Raw genomic sequence first — 17,684 nt, 5'->3', positions numbered from 1 at the left:
CAATAGGCCCAATAATCGTTATACAAGGTCTATTATAACACCAAGGGGCGTTACGTTTACGAGCATTACAATAGACACCCTAATGTAACACTTCACTGATCTATTATAACAGAGAAGAAAATGTTACAATAGGCAACTACTGTAACACTTAAAAGACCAAATATAACACAAAATGAGTGATACAATAGTTTGATCAAGATTGCATAAATGGGGCCCACAAATAATGGGGTATATTAATTTTATTTATTATTATTATTTTTAAATCTTATTCTCGGTATCCTATCTTTAGATTTTATTGGAATTTTATGTATTGATAAGAAAAGCAAGTGAAATTAATTAAACACAACTAAGAACAACCCAACAAGTAAAATTACATATTCAGATGTTTTACATAAGTTTTCTATGATTTAAAGAAAACAAGAAGAAAAAGAAAAGTCTTGCTACGTCTATATTTCTTTGCTGCATTTGACTTCCTTTCCACCTATACAAATATCTTCCATCCAAGTTTTTTTCATGTTGCTTATGTCCTGTTATACTTCCCGACCATTTTCCAGTTGTTACTTTCTGAACTAAAATTTTGTTAACAAGTCTCGGCCATCAGTACTCTACCATCACCTTCAGACCTCCAGCCACAATGTAATGTCTTCAAATACATCCTTAATGTTGTTATCGAGTTCTTCTGGCATCAAACTACTAGCTAGCTCATACAATGCTCTATTTACGTCCAGGTCAGTTTTCCTTGCATCCGTCTCCCCCATTTAATACAAAAAACGGCCATGTCACTTGTTAAAAACTCATTTGTCAAGTATCTGCACAATTTAAAAAAATTAGAGGTCTGTTTGTATAATGCTACTATTAAGTTATTGCAGTTCTAGAAAATTATTTATCAACTATAATTTTTTTACTGGTTCTCGCTTAACAAATGTATTATTAAACATCTCTAAAAAGGCTTTGACTCGAAGTACTCAAGCCAAGCAGCATCATCCTGCACAATAGGTTTTCGCAATCAGAACTACACAAAGCCATTGACTGGCGATGCTTATTGTACATAAGCAGTGGAAATAATTGGGATTATCACTACACCATAGATCGGCTATGGCAACCACCTTTCTAAAATTTTATCAAAAAATGTTGCAAATGAGAGAATACATTACATGTATTACAAGGACTTTTAAAAGCGTTGCAAATGAAGTATAAAAAGTGGAAAGAATTAAAAACTAGCATTCTATTGCAATGAAATTTTAGAGGCGTTGCGGTATATCGGAAATTTGGGCCCAAAATCTTGGCGGGCTTCTAAATTATTTGACTTAAAAAGTTTTGTCGGGCTATCAAAAAATAAAAAAATAAGTAAACACAAAATACAACACAGACCCAGACACCATCACTCAGGAACAACGCAAGCTCAAGAGAACGAGAGACAGTAAGAAGATTCAAGCAATCAAGATCTATTATTGAGATCAAAAAGAAGATTTAAGCTACAAAAGGGTAAAACATCTTACCCCAAATCCTTTTCCCCCAAATTGATTGTATATATAAATATGTTCTTCTTTGTTCGAATAACAATTTTAAAATCTTAATTACTTTGTATATGTTCAAATCTTCTATCTTGTTCTCAAATTACTATTTTAATTCATAATTAGGGTTCTTATGGTTTATAACTACATTTGTTCTAATTGTGATTGTATATTGTTTTGACGGTGCCTTTGTGTTGGATGTGTTAATGAAGTGACATGTTTAGAATTGTGCTCCATTATATTTTTGTTTTGTCCTCGTCCCTCAACTCTCCTTGAGTCTGATGATTAACCCCCCTTGTTGTCCTCTACGTCGCCTTATCATAAAGTTTCAATTTTCACATCTGACTGGTTCAAATTTCCATTTGGATTCATCTTCTGCTCAATCTTGAAACTTGTTTTTACTCTAATCTCAATTCATGTGTCTACATATATATTTATATGTATGGGTAGAATAGCTGTTAATGTTTTTATGCTCAAGTATTTTGATGTTTACATTTTTTTTGTTAATTTTTGTAAACCTGATAAGCTGCTAAGAAAAGATGGCACCAGTTTTGATCAATCCAATGCACCTTACCAGCAGCAGAACACAGCATACACAACTAATGTAACATGCGGGTAGCTTGAAACTGAACCCCCTACAGATGGAATAATAATGAAATAATTGAGGTTAGTTATATTTATGGGACTTTCCTTTAATAAAAATGTTTAAGGATTCATCACAAACTATGTCAAATGTTTTAATCCTCTTTTGCAATCTAGGAAAAAGCGGCCCTGATTGCGGCCCATAAAAAAGAAATTAAAGACACGATGGAGATTGTGCGAGATGTAAGTAACTTTTGAAATTCAATTTCTTTTCTTTTGGCCTTATCTTTCGCTACTCAACTCATTGTTGGAATGTTTAATTATGCTCTGTAGAGGATGTGATATCCAAATTTGGCAATTTTTTTGCTTGGTTGGGGTGAATTCTATTTTTTTTTCTTATGGGTAAAATATATATATAATTTGCATCCCTCTGTGTATTATGTTTCTAGTTATCTAAACTAGAGCTCAAACCCACCGATTTGAATAGGAATGCTTCATGCTACTTATTTATTTCCATACAAACTTTATCATAATAAAATATGACTCCATCACTTTTGTCGCTTTTCCCTCTATCATCAGTTCTTTCTCCTACAATATTGTTCACCATGTTCCATTCCCTTCCTTCCTCACTGCATTCTCTTCAACCAAACAAGGCGATAGTTTATAACTGGAAACTCTAAAGTTTAAAATTATAGGGGCTGAAGTGTTCATTTGGTTCTACCAGTTACATTCAGTAGGGAAATAAAGTACATGGTAAAGAGTACATAATAAAAAGTAAACTGAAGTAGGCTAGCAGCTAAATGGGAAATTTATAGTGCTTGCAATGCTTTCCTTATTTTACTTGTTGATTGGAGCTATTAGTTATTAACCTATTTTGCATTCACTCTGTCATCTAGCATCAGCTTCTCTGTTTCCCACTTGGCTTTCAAGTCACTCTGTGATACATATGCTAGATCACTCTGTGATACATATGCTCAATATGTGGGGGCTTTTTTAGTTTTATTAACATGGAACAGAAAGTTCTAGATGCTTTCATATGCCTTAAGGGCTGACACATCTAAATTGTGTTGCAAGTTCTTTTAACAAGTTGCAAGTTCTTTTAACAAGTTGATCATATATAATGACACAAGTAAAATTACAGTTCTACATAGAGGAACAATTATTTTTAATGATAAAATCAGTTTGACAGATGTACTACATGTACCTGACTTCACTGCGCCATAAGTGGACTATTGTATTGCCTAAATGGTGTTACAATAGGCCCAATAATCGTTATATTAGGTCTATTATAACACCAAGGGGCGTTACGTTTATGAGCATTACAATAGACACCCTAATGTAACACTTCACTGATCTATTATAACAGAGAAGAAAATGTTACAATAGGCAACTACTGTAACACTTAAAAGACCAAATATAACACAAAATGAGTGATACAATAGTTTGATCAAGATTGCATAAATGGGGCCCACGAATAATGGGGTATATTAATTTTATTTATTATTATTATTTTTAAATCTTATTCTCGGTATCCTATCTTTAGATTTTATTGAAATTTTATGTATTGATAAGAAAAGCAAATGAAATTAATTGAACACAACTAAGAACAACCCAACAAGTAAAATTACATATTCAGATGTTTTACATAAGTTTTCTATGATTTAAAGAAAATAAGAAGAAAAAGAAAAAGAAAAGCCTTGCTACGTCTATATTTCTTTGCTGCATTTGACTTCCTTTCCACCTATACAAATATCTCCCATCCAAGTTTTTTTTATGTTGCTTATGTCCTGTTATACTTCCCGACCATTTTCCAGTTGTTACTTTCTGAACTAAAATTTTGTTAACAAGTCTCGGCCATCAGTACTCTACCATCACCTTCAGACCTCCAGCCACAATGTAATGTCTTGAAATACATCCTTAATTTTGTTATCCAGTTCTTCTGGCATCAAACTACTAGCTAGCTCATACAATGCTCTATTTACGTCCAGGTCAGTTTTCCTTGCATCCGCCTCCCCCATTTAGTACAAAAAACGGCCATGTCACATGTCAAAAACTCATTTGTTAAGTATCTGCACAATTTAAAAAATTAGAGGTTTGTTTGTATAATGCTACTATTAAGTTATTGCAGTTCTAGAAAATTATTTATCAACTATAATTTTTTTACTTGTTCTCGCTTAACAAATGTATTATTAAACATCTCTAAAAAGGCTTTGACTCGAAGTACTCAAGCCAAGCAGCAGCATCCTGCACAATAGGTTTTCGCAATCAGAACTACACAAAGCCATTGACTGGCGATGCTTATTGTGTTGGGAACCACGGACTTAGGGTGTTACTACGTTTTACGATAAAGATTACGAAAAGAGGATTACCTTGTTAATGGTTGATTCCACGCTCTTCTATTGTATTCCCAAATTCCCTTGAGCGAAGTGTGGCCTCCGTCTTCTCAAGTTATCCTCTCTTCTTGCTCCTTGGTGGCTACAATATGTTTTCACACAATTCCAAGCAAGAACAGAATAAGAATATATATAGGCTACAATAGGGACCATGGATAATTAGGTTGGGCCTTCTAATTACATCTTGAGCCTAGCCCAATGTAATTAAATATTAACTCAATCCACTAAAGAATTAATATTTGCACTACCTTTCCTAATACCGTAATTTAATTAATTCGGTTCCAATATTATTTGCTTATTAAATTCCCCATGTTTAAAATATCATATGTCCATTAATTAAATAAATTACTGATAATTTATTTAATTAATATCTTTTATCCTTGATCATCCACTCAACCTTTATTTAATTATGCCAGAATAAATTCCACCTGCAGGGTTTTCACATAATTAAATCTTTTTGAGCTTTCAAGGGGACATCATTAACCCGAATATTATCAGGACATGGATTCCTTCAATAAATAATATCCACCATGTATATAATTTCATCACCCAAAATATAATGATATAATTCAAAAGAATTATTTCATATATAAATCAAAGCATGTAAATAATATACACGTGTCAATTACTATTTCCGGATTAAGAACCTAAGCATTAATAATAACATAGAATCTTAGTTCTCCTTCTTAATCAGTATTAAGGGAACAATTCTAAATTTGATCCTGTTCAATATACACAAAGTATACTAGTATTATTTATTAGTCAATATAAACTAATCTAAATAATACTACAGCCATACCAGTGGATTGTCCAACACCACATGTGCTGTGAACCTTATTATATTATATAACTGTATTTAACAATCTAATATTATGTATCCCATTTGATACTAGATGGTTCACAATATATAATATTAGACAACATGTAAATATTCAAATGATTCTCAAATAAACTGGCCAGAAATAAATGTATATACTTCAAATAAATATTTTCAGTATACACTAACAATCTCCCACTTATACTCAAAATATTCTATGTGTACATCAGTGTTTATTTAATCCAATATTACATAAAAATCTATGTGTCCATCCATCTGACTCCTATCGCTTCCACATGCTTGTCAAAAACCTTGGTTGGCAAGCTCTTTGTGAAAGGATCTGCTCGGTTGTCTTCTGATGATATGTGAGCCACAACTATATCCCCACGCTTTACGATTCCTCGTATGAGATGATACTTACGTTCAATATGTTTAGCTGCTTTGTGGTCTCGCGGTTCCTTTGAATTTGCCACAGCACCAGTGTTATCACAATACACCGTCAAGCTCCTAGGCAAATTAGGTACCACATCTAAGTCCAAAAGGAAGTTCCTGAACCATACAGCCTCCTTGGCAGCCTCAGAGGCCGCCACGTACTCGACCTCCATGGTGGAGTCTGCAATGCAATTCTGCTTTACACTCCTCCATATAACGACTCCACCTCCCAAAGTAAAAACATATCCCGAGGTTGATTTCCTCTTATCCCTATCTGATTGGAAATCTGAATCAGTATATCCCAAAGGAAATAGATCTGAGGCCTTGTAAATTAACATATACTCCTTAGTCCTTCTCAGGTACTTGAGTATAGTTTTTACTGCACTCCAATGTTCCTGACCTGGGTTCGACTGATATCTACTAACCATGCCTACAGCAAAGCAGATGTCAGGCCTCGTACATAACATAGCATACATTAAGCTTCCACATGCTGAAGCATAAGGAACTGCTTTCATGCTCTTTATATCCTTAGGTGTCGAAGGACACTGCTTCTTAGATAGAGCAACTCCCTGCTTAAAAGGTAGAAAACCTTTCTTGGAGTTCTGCATGTTAAAACGAGCTAATACTTCATCAATGTAGGGCTCTTGAGATAAAGCCAACATCCTTTTCTTGCGATCCCTTATAACTTTGATCCCAAGGATGTATGCCGCTTCACCTAAGCCCTTCATGTCAAATTGTTTGAACAACCATGCCTTTACCGATGACAACATCTCAACATTGTTTCCAATGAGTAAAATATCATCTACATATAGTACTAGAAAAACCACTGTATTACCTTCACTTCTCTTATACACGCACGATTCGCTTGGACTTTGATCAAATCCATATGACTGGACTGCCTGATCAAAATGAATATTCCAGTCTCTAGAAGCTTGTTTAAGTCCATAAATAGACCTCTTAAGCTTACATACCAGATGCTCTTGGCCTTCCTTAATAAATCCTTTTGGTTGCTGCATATAGATGGTTTCTTCAAGACTTCCATTAAGAAAAGCTGTCTTGACATCCATTTGTCAAATCTCATAATCGAGATGAGCTGTTATAGATAAAAGAATACGGATTGACTTAAGAATGACTACCGGTGAAAAGATTTCCTCATAATCGATACCTTCTTTCTGAGTATACCCTTTCGCAACAAGTCTTGCTTTCCAGGCTTTCACCTTTTTATCTAATCCCCTCTTTTTCTTGTAGATCCACTTACATCCAATAGGTTTTATACCTTTGGGTGGTTCCACGAGCTCCCAGACCTGATTAGAATACATTGATTCTATCTCAGATTCCATCGCCTTTTGCCAAAGATCTGCATCTTTGTCTTGTGCTGCCTCTTCGTATGTACGGGGATCATCATCATGTTCACCAGAGACCAAGTCTGAAGACTCACCCAAAAACATGAATCTATCAGGCTGTTGAACAACCCTCCCACTACGACGAGGCACTGGTGCGGTATTAGTGACAGGTTGTACATTATGTTGTGGTTGTTCTACTTGTACTACAGCTTCATGGGTATTATTTGTCCCTCCCGCTAGTTCCTCTTAAAACGACACTACTCATGAGTTTGTGATTCATTATATATTCCTCCTCTAAGAATCTTGCATTGGTGCTAACAATGACATCCCGATTCTTCGGACTATAAAATAAATATCCTTTCGTTCCCATGGGGTAGCCTACAAACAACCTTATTTCTGTACGAGATTCTAACTTAGTCGCGTTCTTGTTCAGCACATGTGCTGGACAACCCCATATTCGAATATGTCTTAGACTCGGTTTATCCCCGGTCCACAATTCTAAGAGGGTTTTAGGAACCGACTTAGAAGGTACTAAGTTCAGAAGATAAGCTGCTGTCTCTAAGGCATGTCCCCAAAACGACTTGGGAAAATCCGAATAACTCATCATCGATCTAACACTCTCTAAAAGAGTCCGGTTTCTTCTCTCTGTTACACCGTTCTGCTGGGGTGTGCCTGGTGCAGTTAACTGGGATTCTATCCCATTTTCTGATAAATATTCCCTAAATTCTCCAAGCAAGTATTCGCCACCACGATCTGATCGTAGTGACTTGATACTTTATTAAGTCGCTTCTTTATTTTAGCTTTGTACTCTTTGAACTTATCAAAGCACTCAGACTTACGGTGCAACAAATAAACGTACCCATATCTAGAATAATCATCAATGAAAGTGACGAAATATTCATAACCACCTCTTGCTTGGATATTCATGGGTCCACATAAATCAGAGTGAACCAATTCTAACAGTTGTTTGGCTCTGTTCCCTTTTGCCTTGAAAGGCCTATTAGTCATTTTACCTTCCAAGCAGGATTCACAAACTGGAAATGGCTCCACTGCCAATGAGCTTAAAGGCCCGTCTACTACCAGTCTTTGAATCCTCCTCAAGTTAATATGACCTAATCTCAAGTGCCAAAGATATGTTTGGTTCAAACTAGAAGGTTCCTTTCTTTTAGTAGAGTTAGAAGATGTGTTGTTCAATTCCCTAAATTGCAGTTGCAGTGCAGGTTGACTAGGATTAATTATATACAAATTGTCTTGCAATGTACCAGAACATATAATTCGTTTATTCATCATAATAGAAACATTACGATCCAAACAAACATTATAACCATCCAAAGCAAGTTTAGTAACCGAAATTAAATTCCTTCTAAAAGAAGGTACATAAAGACAATTGTTCAAAACCAAAATCCAGATAAATGAATAACTCCTACTGCAACTACTGCTACTTTCGTAGCATCTTCCATGAACACGTATATCTCACCATCTCTAAGCATTCTGGATAGTTGGAACCCCTGCATAGAATTACAAACATGATCAGTGGCTCCTGTATCTACACACCAAGTGCTCGTAGATATAGCCGCTATAAATGTTTCTGTAACTAGAGAAAGAGACATACCAGTATTGTTTATCTTCTTAGGAAGAGGACAATCCTGTTTCCAGTGACCTGACTGTTTGCATCTGAAGCACTTTCCCTTAGACTTTTTCACACCACCCTGAACTCCCACTGCCTTCACAGCTTTCTGTGTCTGAGCCTTTTTCTTCTTCTTAATACCTTTCGGTTTAGAGGAAGAACATTTCTCAGCCACATTCACTTGAACACTCTGCCGAAATAATCCTTCAGCTGCCTGAAGTTCTGTCAGCAGTTCCGCGAGACTATACTGCCTCTTGTTCATGTTGTAATTCAAGCGGAACTGCTCAAAACTCTTGGACAAGCTCATAAGGATAATGTCAATCTGGGTTTCCCCGTCAAGTTCAGCACCAAGGATCTCTATCTCATTCAGATGCGACATCATCTTGAGAACATGATCCCTTACAAGTGTGCCTTCAGCCATCTGAGTGTTCATTAAAGCCTTCATGGCTACTTGCCTAGCAGCCCTATTCTGATCTCCAAAAAGTTCCTTGAGATTAAAGAGCATATCCGAAGCAGTGGCCATAGACTGATGCTGATGCTGCAAAACACCCGACATTGCTGCTAGAATGTAACATCGCGACATCTCATCAGCCTTAATCCACCGTTTATAATACTCTATCTCATCTTCAGGAGCATCAGCAGCAGGCTGTTCAGGCTTGGGTTCATAAATGCAAAACTTGTACTTCTCAGCAGTCAACACAATGTCCAAATTTCGTTTCCATTCAATATAGTTAGGTCCGGTAAGTTTGTTATCCTTAAGTATGGTGAATAGTGGATTAAAGCCCATTTTATCCTGAGAATCATGCATAAAACATCACATAAATAAGGGTGCATTAATTATTAAGATCTATTGATTCCTCTAACAATTATTAAAAATTAAATGCACTAACATCTAAACAACATAAGTTTCTGGTACGCCACGATGTGTGACATGTATACCACCAAATTTTGTTTAAATGTTACTTCGGTCCTATTACTAAACAATATGCCACGTTGGGGTGGACTATATTATTTTTCATAGCTAAGTGTATACCATCATCAAATCTTAAATTATTCGAAATCTATGGAACTTGGTACGCCACGATGGGTGGCGTGTATACCTTCCAATATTCGTAATTTTGCCTTGAATAGAATACTTCAATTCAATATTCATCAATGGTTTGATTTCCAAGTAGTGGAGGAGTCACATCGGTCTCGCTTAAAACCCACAGCCTTACAAGTTCGATGAACCCATTTTTGACAAAATCGCCCCAAATCAGAAATAAAGAAAATCGGTATTTATTCCTTTTAAAATTTATTAATTTAAGAAGTTTGTTCTAGTAATTTCTATAACATTCTAGACACCATAAATTACATGCCACGGTGGGTGACGTATATATAATTTATATTCGTCTTTACGTTAAATTACCTACAACCAATAATGGAGACCATGAGATTTAATTTCATATTAATTCACTCTCCCACTTAGAATTTTTTTATTAAAATTGAGGAATTTTAAAATTAAATGGGACCCTATATTGTTATAATTATGTCTAAACATGCAGTCAAAATACACACATAATTTTAGCAACATATAACATTTAATTAAAGCAATAAATAAAATTTATGTCCATGTCATCCTAATTAAGTTAAACATGAAATTTTAAAAGAATTACACACATAATTAACGACACACATAATCAATAAATTAAAGCAATAATTAAAATTTAATGGAAAAAATTAAAATAAATTTTCCACTATTATGGCCCTTGAAAAAAAATCCAGCTCTCAAAAAAAATCTGCCCCAAGCGCGCCCCGACGCCCCCAGCAGCCCCAGCAGCCCCCGCTGCCGCAGCAGCCCCAGCACCCCAGCAGCCCCATGTAATCGCACAGCGGAACAAAAAAACTACCGGAATTGATTTCCGATCGCACATAACTATTACAAAATACCCGGAACAATTACAAAAAAATAGATCTAATACAAAATTAATTTTGTAAAATCTATTCTAGCACGATCAACCCTCGTGTAAATTACAACCACGATTAAACCACGTGGAAACCAAAACAAAAATTAACCACGATTAAACCACGTGGGATCCAAACAAATAATTAATATATACATGGCCATAATAGTGGATTAACAACCTGCATCAAAACCAATACAAGCAAAACACTATATACACGCATATATAATTACGACATGGACATTATATCATAAAACATAGAACCCATTACCAGGCTCTTGATACCAATTGTTGGGAACCACGGACTTAGGGTGTTACTACGTTTTACGATAAAGATTACGAAAAGAGGATTACTTTGTTAATGGTTGATTCCACGCTCTTCTATTGTATTCCCAAATTCCCTTGAGCGAAGTGTGGCCTCCGTCTTCTCAAGTTATCCTCTCTTCTTGCTCCTTGGTGGCTACAATATATTTTCACACAATTCCAAGCAAGAAGAGAATAAGAATATATATAGGCTACAATAGGGACCATGGATAATTAGGTTGGGCCTTCTAATTAAACTTGAGCCTAGCCCAATGTAATTAAATATTAATTCAATCCACCAAAGAATTAATATTTGCACTACCTTTCCTAATACCGTAATTTAATTAATTCGGTTCCAATATTATTTGCTTATTAAATTCCCCATGTTTAAAATATCATATGTCCATTAATTAAATAAATTACTGATAATTTATTTAATTAATATCTTTTATCCTTGATCATCCACTCAACCTTTATTTAATTATGCCAGAATAAATTCCACCTGCAGGGTTTTCACATAATTAAATCTTTTTGAGTTTTAAAGGGGACATTATTAACCCGAATATTATCAGGACATGGATTCCTTCAATAAATAATATCCACCATGTATATAATTTCATCACCCAAAATATAATGATATAATTCAAAAGAATTATTTCATATATAAATCAAAGCATGTAAATAATATACACGTGTCAATTACTATTTCCGGATTAAGAACCTAAGCATTAATAATAACATAGAATCTTATTTCTCCTTCTTAATCAGTATTAAGGGAACAATTCTAAATTTGATCCTGTTCAATATACACAAAGTATACTAGTATTATTTATTAGTCAATATAAACTAATCTAAATAATACTACAGCCATACCAGTGGATTGTCCAACACCACATGTGCTGTGAACCTTATTATATTATATAACCGTATTTAACAATCTAATATTATGTATCCCATTTGATACTAGATTGTTCACAATATATAATATTAGACAACATGTAAACATTCAAATGATTCTCAAATAAACTGGCCAGAAATAAATGTATATACTTCAAATAAATATTTTCAGTATACACTAACATATTGTACATAAGCAGTGGAAATAATTGGGATTATCACTACACCATATATTGGCTATGGCAACCGCCTTTCTAAAATTTTGTCAAAAAATGTTGCAAATGAGAGAATACATTACATGTATTGCAAGAACTTTTAAAAGCGTTGCAAATGAAGTATAAAAAGTGGAAGGAATTAAAAACTAGCATTCTATTGCAATGAATTTTTAGAGGCGTTGCGGTATATCGGAAATTTGGGCCCAAAATCTTGGCGGGCTTCTAAATTATTTGACTTAAAAAGTTTTGTCGGGCTATCAAAAAATAAAAAAATAAGTAAACACAAAATACAACACAGGCCCAGACACCATCACGCAGGAACAACGTAAGCTCAAAAGAACGAGAGACAGTAAGAAGATTCAAGCAATCAAGATCTATTATTGAGATCAAAAAGAAGATTTAAGCTACAAAAGGGTAAAACATCTTACCCCAAATCCTTTTCCCCCAAATTGATTGTATATATAAATATGTTCTTCTTTGTTCGAATAACAATTTTAAAATCTTAATTACTTTGTATATGTTCAAATCTTCTATCTTGTTCTCAAATTACTATTTTAATTCATAATTAGGGTTCTTATGGTTTATAACTACATTTGTTCTAATTATGATTGTATATTGTTTTGACGGTGCCTTTGTGTTGGATGTGTTATTGAAGTGACATGTTTAGAATTGTGCTCCCTTACATTTTTGTTTTGTCCTTGTCCCTCAACTCTCCTTGCGTCTGATGATTAACCCCCCTTGTTGTCCTCTACGTCGCCTTATCATAAAGTTTCAATCTTCACATCTGACTGGTTCAAATTTCCATTCGGATTCATCTTCTGCTCAATCTTGAAACTTGTTTTTACTCTAATCTCAATTCATGTGTCTACATATATATTTATATGTATGGGTATGTTTGGCTATTCTATATTGTTGTTAATGTTTTTATGCTCAAGTATTTTGATGTTTACATTTTTTTTGTTAATTTTTGTAAACCTGATAAGCTGCTAAGAAAAGATGGCACCAGTTTTGATCAATCCAATGCACCTTACCAGCAGCAGAACACAGCATACACAACTAATGTAACATGCGGGTAGCTTGAAACTGAACCCCCTACAGATGGAATAATAATGAAATAATTGAGGTTAGTTATATTTATGGGACTTTCCTTTAATAAAAATGTTTAAGGATTCATCACAAACTATGTCAAATGTTTTAATCCTCTTTTGCAATCTAGGAAAAAGCGGCCCTGATTGCGGCCCATAAAAAAGAAATTAAAGACACGATGGAGATTGTGCGAGATATAAGTAACTTTTGAAATTCAATTTCTTTTCTTTTGGCCTTATCTTTCGCTACTCAACTCATTGTTGGAATGTTTAATTATGCTCTGTAGAGGATGTGATATCCAAATTTGGCAATTTTTTTGCTTGGTTGGGGTGAATGCTATTTTTTTTCTTATGGGTAAAATATATATATAATTTCCATCCCTCTGTGTATTATGTTTCTAGTTATCTAAACTAGAGCTCAAACCCACTGATTTGAATAGGAATGCTTCATGCTACTTATTTATTTCCATACAAACTTTATCATAATAAAATATGACTCCATCACTTTTGTCGTTTTTCCCTCTATCATCAGTTCTTTCTCCTACAATATTGTTCACCATGTTCCATTCCCTTCCTTCCTCACTGCATTCTCTTCAACCAAACAAGGCGATAGTTTATAACTGGAAACTCTAAAGTTTAAAATTACAGGGGCTGAAGTGTTCATTTGGTTCTACCAGTTACATTCAGTAGGGAAATAAAGTACATGGTAAAGAGTACATAATAAAAAGTAAATTGAAGCAGGCTAGCAGCTAAATGGGAAATTTATAGTGCTTGCAATGCTTTCCTTATTTTACTTGTTGATTGGAGCTATTAGTTATTAACCTATTTTGCATTCACTCTGTCATCTAGCATCAGCTTCTCTGTTTCCCACTTGGCTTTCAAGTCACTCTGTGATACATATGCTAGATCACTCTGTGATACATATGCTCAATATGTGGGGGCTTTCTTAGTTTTATTAACATGGAATAGAAAGTTCTAGATGCTTTCATATGCCTTAAGGGCTGGCACATCTAAATTGTGTTGCAAGTTCTTTTAACAAGTTGCAAGTTCTTTTAACAAGTTGATCATATATAATGACACCATTCTATGTATCTTATATTTGTTAGTTTCAATTGTTATTCTATTCTCTTAAATCATGTCCAAATGCTGTTGAAATTGTGCAGTCTAGATGCTTTCATATGCCTTAAGGGCTGACACATCCTTTCAGTACTTGTAGGCTGATGTATTTAAGGATAACATTGACCAATTTTTTGTTTGTAGGTATTTTGAGGGACAATTCACTAGTATATATGAAGTTGATGATGAATTTGCCTCTGAACCTTCAGATATGAGAGTTACTGATGTTGCACAGCAGGTTCACTCTATTACCTATGTTCTCTTTTGGGTATTCTTTTAATTTCTTTAGATTGCTTTTAATGATTCCTTTTATATGAATTATTTGGTATGTTTCTAAATGTTGTGAATTCGCATCTTGGATATGATGCCAACTGTTGTGTCCATGCAGGTTTCATTACTAGAAGAAAATATTAAACCTAGGACAGACCTTCCTCCTCTGCTTGTGCATCTTCGTGAATGAAGACTTGAAAAGCTCCATTATATTGGTGTCTCCTTTGGGCTAACTCTGGATTTACTTCGCTTTTGAAATGAAGATTATTCAGAGGATGGAGAAAAAGTGAACGAAGATGCAAGCGAGATGGAGATGAAGTTGCAGGGGCCGACTGATGTTTTATGTTTAAGTTATCCGCAGTTTGCTAGCTAGCTAGATTACCTTTGTTTAAATTTGAATGCGAATTTGGTTTACTTCTTCATGTATGCGACTAAATTCACTTGCGAATTTGGTTTAGCTAGCTATTGTCATTTTCTATTAGACTTAAATTATGATGTTTGTTTGATGATGTTGGGATAACCTGAGAGCAGCTTTTGAATTGGTCATGATACCTTTAAATGAAATTGCTTGGTTTTATGGCATAAAAAATGCCTGGCTTGCTTACTTACAATAAGATCCTATTTTTTTTTAAAATACTGTTGCAATTGTATCCAAATATGTTGCCATTAACAATTAAATGAACTATAAAATGTTGCAATTGGTTCAAAAATGTTACAATATTTGACAAATTTTACCTTAAACTTCATTGCAATTGGACCAAATAATGTTGCCTTAAGGTGATTATTTTATTGACAAAAACAGCTATTGCAATGATTTAATTGTGTTGCTGTAAAATAAATTGTGTTGCTAAATATTGTCTACTGCAATGAGGTTGTGTTTTGCTATACATGGCTTAAGACGTTGCGATAAGACCTCTATTGCATCACCACCGGATGCAACACCAAAATTTTCCATATTTGTTGCCATATTTTCTACTGCAACATAAGCCCTTTAGGCAATAAATTTTTGTTGTTGTTATATGCATTCTATGGTGTAGTGTATCCACAGTTACTAACTTTTATATATATCCATAGATTATATAAGGAAGTCATTAGATTATATAAGGAAGTCATATTTATGTATGATCACGTATAACCATTGACAGGAAGGAAGAGGGATACATCAATGGTTACTAGATGTGCATATATCAATGAACCTAAAAGAATGGCAGGTACCTGTGAGCGCAGCTCATCTGGCCCAACTTTGTTTTTAGTATCTGCAAGGTTGTTTGCTCGTGTTGAAAACTCAAAGGATAAGCTTCCATCAAGGAGAGTGCAATTGCTATAGTATGGTAACTTGCTGCAGTCTGAAAAATAAGAAACGAAAAAATATTAAACAAAGGTAAAAGCAATCTTATAGTCAAAATGTAAGTGCAAAATATTGCAGCATAAGTAATTTTGACATGACTAAGCTGCACCTCAGGTGGAGCACAAGTTCGTCACAAATCAGACCAGATGGACAATTCTGATTAACAGATATGTATGCAAATAAATCAAAACAGCAAGATAAAACAACCATAACAACTCCTTGTAAAATAAAAGATAAAAAATTATTTCATCTAATTATTTCTTACTTTTCTTTCACAGTAAAACATCTAATTTTATTTTATTTTTAGAGGTTGAAGGTGATTTTATTTTCATGAAAATATAAAATAAAATACATACTCAATCCCCCACATTTTCATGAATTTGAATAGATTACAAATGATTCATTTGAAACTAAATTTTGTAGTAAAAAAATCATTTAACTATGCTTTGAAATTGTGTTTAATAATAGTTGAAAGGAACAGGTGGTCTGTTTTTGTTTATAATCAGCAGCTATTAGGTTGCTGATGTGGCCTGTGACTTACCTATGATTTTTATCTTACATTGCATGTATATCATAACAAATAGATTGGGAGTTTCAAAATATTAAGCCAGGGAGTTGTTATGATTGGAGGTACTCTGCATTGTCGATTGTGTTTCTGGATAAATTTCTGGATTACAAGATCACTTTCCTGATATTTAAACAACAAGATACAATTCTGGATTACATAGCTACAGATAAAGTAATCAAAAAGGATAGCGATTATATAGAGTTCTAAGTCAGGAGTTATGAAATTCATATTGTGAAACCTAAAAGATTTAGAACAATTTGAAAATAGGCAGAAGCGAAGTTCTTACTGTTGAACCTTTGCAACCATTTAGGGATGCAATATATATCATAAAATTAAACTATTGTGATCGATAATCTAAAAAAAGAAATAGTGGTCGCAAAAGATTTAAATCAATATATATATATATATATATATATATTTACAAGTATTTACAGGTACATGACAGAACTTTAATCATACCAATGCAAAACTTTGGTTCTCTGTTTCTCTTTTTTCAGTCGCGCCCTCATTTAATCCTTATAGTTTATACTTTTAATGTTTAAATAATGATTAAGCTGAGGACTATTAACCTAGACAATAAAAATGAAAACAAACTATATAGGTTTCATGTGTGTCAATTCTAAAAACAAATAACAAGTAACAAGACACGTAAGATCTACAAGGTGGAAAATTAACAATTATTTAATTTAGTCCACTTATTCATTTTCTCTGATTGGCCTCTCACTTAGTCTCTTGTGAGGCCATACACAAAATAGAGCTTCCAACATAACAAGAAATGAGAATCATGCCTAATAAACGGATCAACTAAGATGTTCTGATGACTAAAATACGCCGCTACATCACTAGAACAAATAACGACAAGGACCAATGACATTATTTACATCATAACCACATAAATACAACCTAATATTATAAATTAGATTTAACTACCTCTGCCCTAAACTAGATTTAACTTCCAATATTGTAGATAGCTAAGTAATTAGTAATTATCACTGCACATTACAACCACCAACATTACATAAAAAGTACATGGAGAGAGAGAGAGATAGAGAGAGAGAGATATATAGATAGAGAGAGAGAGAGAGAAAGACCTGAGGAGCAATTGGTTTGTCAAATTGAAGTTGAAATGGGGTGACTCTTTCATCTTTGTCACTCTCCATTATAGCGAGCTATATTGTGATGAGAGAGAGAGAACTAAATCAAATTGAATAACTAAATATGACATATTTAG

General features: G+C 34.1%; 1 long non-coding RNA gene across 2 annotated transcripts; it reads left to right on the top strand.

The window, feature by feature from the left end:
* The first annotated feature begins 635 nt into the window (after positions 1-635).
* On the top strand, positions 636-13,399 carry LOC141693826 (uncharacterized). Of its 2 annotated transcripts, XR_012563288.1 has the most exons (5): positions 636-1,485; positions 2,041-2,180; positions 2,274-2,339; positions 13,050-13,189; positions 13,283-13,399. It is a non-coding gene; the product is annotated as an uncharacterized LOC141693826 (long non-coding RNA). The 2 variants fall into 2 exon arrangements; XR_012563287.1 differs by lacking the exons at positions 13,050-13,189; positions 13,283-13,399 and having other exon boundaries at positions 831-1,485; positions 2,274-2,523.
* The last annotated feature ends 4,285 nt before the right edge of the window (positions 13,400-17,684 follow it).

The sequence above is a fragment of the Apium graveolens genome, chromosome 10, assembly GCF_009905375.1.
Source record: "Apium graveolens cultivar Ventura chromosome 10, ASM990537v1, whole genome shotgun sequence".
Taxonomy (NCBI): domain Eukaryota; kingdom Viridiplantae; phylum Streptophyta; class Magnoliopsida; order Apiales; family Apiaceae; genus Apium; species Apium graveolens.
Note: the sequence above shows the minus strand (reverse complement) of the source record. Positions and strands in the feature narration are given on the sequence as shown.